Raw genomic sequence first — 3,088 nt, 5'->3', positions numbered from 1 at the left:
CTTTTTTTTAACCGAATCTATACCTTTCATTTCTGCGTATGCTCTTTGCCCTGCGACTCTGTGCGATCTGGGCAAATCAGAAACAGAAAGGAAGGATTTTTCTCATGCGTATGCTCTTTTCCCTGCACCTTAGTGTGATCTCGGAAAATCAGAAACATTGAGAAAAATATTTAGTATTTTGGCTAAAGCTAACTTTGAGATTTTTTTTTTTTTAATTTCTAGTTTTTTGGCTAAAGCTAACTTCAAGCCGCAAGGTTCGTTTTTCTTTGCATATTCGTGTTGGGTTTTGTGTTTTGTGTTTTGTAGGGAAAAGAGCTTTCTCAAGGAAAGCACGCAAACCAAGGCCCCCCCCCCCCCCCCCCCTCTCTCTCTCTCTCTCTCTCAAATTTTTTGTATAGATCAATTGGTTCAAAGCTATTTTAAGAGAGTAGAGGTCTTGGGTTCAAGTCTCCATTTTGTGGGGGCGGATTTTTTCATTCTCGCACTTTGCCGGCAACGTCAACAATGTTTTTTCAAAAAGCCATAACTTCTTCATCCGGAAGCCTTTTTCAGAGCCGTTTTTTTTAAAACCGCCTATTTTTTCGAGATCTATCCATTGGAACACTTACTTTCAGTATCTTCAGCTTCAGTTTTTTTTAAAAAATGGAAAGTCCATGCCAAGTCATTCTTGACAGCACTAACTACTTCCAATGGGTAGCCTACATGGAAGATTTACTTAGAAGTAAAGGTCTCTTCAGAATAGCCACAGACCAAGAGAAGAAACCAAAAGATGAAGACAAGGCTGCAAAATGGGAAAATAGACAAGATCAAGCACGTGGTTTGATAGGGATGTCTATTTCTCCTGATCTTAGATTCCACATTGCAGAACTTGAGAATCCTCATGAAGCATTAGAAAAACTCGCTAAAGTTTTTGGGATTAAAAATGAAATTAGAGCCCATCAACTTGAAAATGAGTTGCTTACTTTGGATCCTAATAATTTTTCTTGCATTGAAGATTTCTTGTCCAAATTCAAGACCCTTAGATATCTCTTGGAAGGTGTTAAAGTTAAGAAAGAAGATGGTAACCTTATTTATTCCATCCTTACTAAGTTGGGACCAACCTACTTTATATTTGTTTCCACTTTCCATTCTACAAGGGAAGCTTTCATTTGTCAAGGAAAAGACTACAAAGCCCCTTCCTTTGACTCCTTTTGTGATTCCTTAAAAAGAGAACAAGAAAAACTCTTACACCTTGGTCTTCTTAATCTTGGAAACTCTTCCACGAAAGCGTTAGCCGCCCAGCAGCAACCAAATTCAAAGAATCCTAAGAAGTCATATCCTCAAAAGAATGGTCCTAAACCAACTCAGCCTCAAAATGAAAGATCATTTCAGCAAAATGATAAGACCAATAAAAACAAATGGAAGAAGACTGATAGACATTGTAACTTTTGTAATCGAGATGGCCACTTAGAATCTAAATGCTTTAAGAAGATGGAAGCCTTGGAAGCCGCAATGAAGAAACATAACATCCATGTGGAGCCTACTTCAACTTCAACTTCCGGAATGGCACTTTCTTCATGTCGTTGTCAATCATCTCAGTCTGGTTATGCATTAAATGTATCTTCTTCTTCTTCTCATTCTCATGAGTGGCTCATTGATTCTGGAGCCTCTTATCACATGGCCAAAAACCAAGCCATATTTTCTTCTTTAAATGATTGTAACACCAAAAATATATATGTTGGTGATGATAGATCTCTTAATGTTGTAGGGACTGGAACTGTTCATCTAGACAATGGTCAGTTTAATGATGTATTATGTGTTCCAACCTTATCCTGCAACCTTCTATCTGTCTATCAGATAACTCATTCAGGTGAAGGTAAAATTGTTGAATTTTCACCTCATGATGTTGTAATCAAGGATCTAAAATATCCTAAATAGATTCTCGCTACTGGTCTTGCTGATGATTCCACAAGGTTGTATAAGTTTCACAACTTTGGGTCATCAAATCTTCCCTCAGTATTTGTTGCTCATAATGATGAAGTGAGCAAACTTTGGCATGAGCGATTTGGTCACTTAAACTATCGCTCCCTTCAGCATCTATGTAAAGAAAATATGGTGACAGGTCTTCCTATGGTATCTTACAGAGATGGTGTTTGTTCCGGATGTGTACTCGGAAAACATCATCGGGACAGTTTTGACAAACGTGCCTCTTGGCACGCCTCAGCCCCTTTATAGCTTGTGCACAGTGATTTATGTGGTCCTCTTCCTGTTGCTTCATTCTCTGGCTGCAAGTACTTCTTAACTTTCATTGATGATTTCTCCAGACGCACTTGGGTATACTTCTTAAAACTCAAGAGCGAAGTATTTAACACATTTTTGGCCTTCAAAGCCTTTGTTGAAAAACAATCTGGACATCAAATTCTTAAGCTAAGAACTGATAATGGTGGAGAATATGTTAAAAACACATTCATCAACTTTTGCACTGAAAATGGAATTCAAATGAAACATACTGTTCCATACACTCCACAACAAAATGGTGTAGCTGAAAGGAAAAATCGCACCTTAAAGGAAATGGCTAATTGTATGCTGCAATCTAAAGGACTCAGTCTTAGTTTTTGGGCCGAAGCAATTAATTGTACAAATTATATAATCAATCGCACTCCTACTAAGGTTCTAGAGAATATCACTCCAGAAGAAGCTTGGAGTTCCATTAAACCAGATGTAAGTCACTTTCGTGTGTTTTGAAGTGAAGCATGGGCCCATATTCCAGATGAAAAGCATAAAGCTTTAGAACCTAAGAGTGAGAAATGTACTTTTGTTGGATATTCTGAAGATGTAAAAGGTTATAGACTTATTCCATTTAAGTCCAAAAATGTTATCATTAGAAGAGATGTAAAATTTGATGAAAATAAATCGGCCTGCGAGCCTAGTCCGGCAGATGTGCCACCTCTTCCTATCTCTTCTACTTTTGAAAACATTTATTCTTCAGATGATGAAAGCGAGGATGATAATCCTCCCCCACCTTCTCAGGATCCTCAACTTCCAAGATGGGTCCGTGCTACTCGGGATGCAGCAGGTGATCTTGCCGGTGATCCTACAGATCAGCAAC

Source organism: Pinus tabuliformis, chromosome 1_1 (assembly GCF_031772625.1).
Source record: "Pinus tabuliformis cultivar Carrire ecotype Pingquan chromosome 1_1, CPIR1, whole genome shotgun sequence".
NCBI classification, from domain to species: domain Eukaryota; kingdom Viridiplantae; phylum Streptophyta; class Pinopsida; order Pinales; family Pinaceae; genus Pinus; species Pinus tabuliformis.
The sequence above is the reverse complement of the archived record's forward strand: the minus strand, read 5'-3'. Positions refer to the sequence as shown.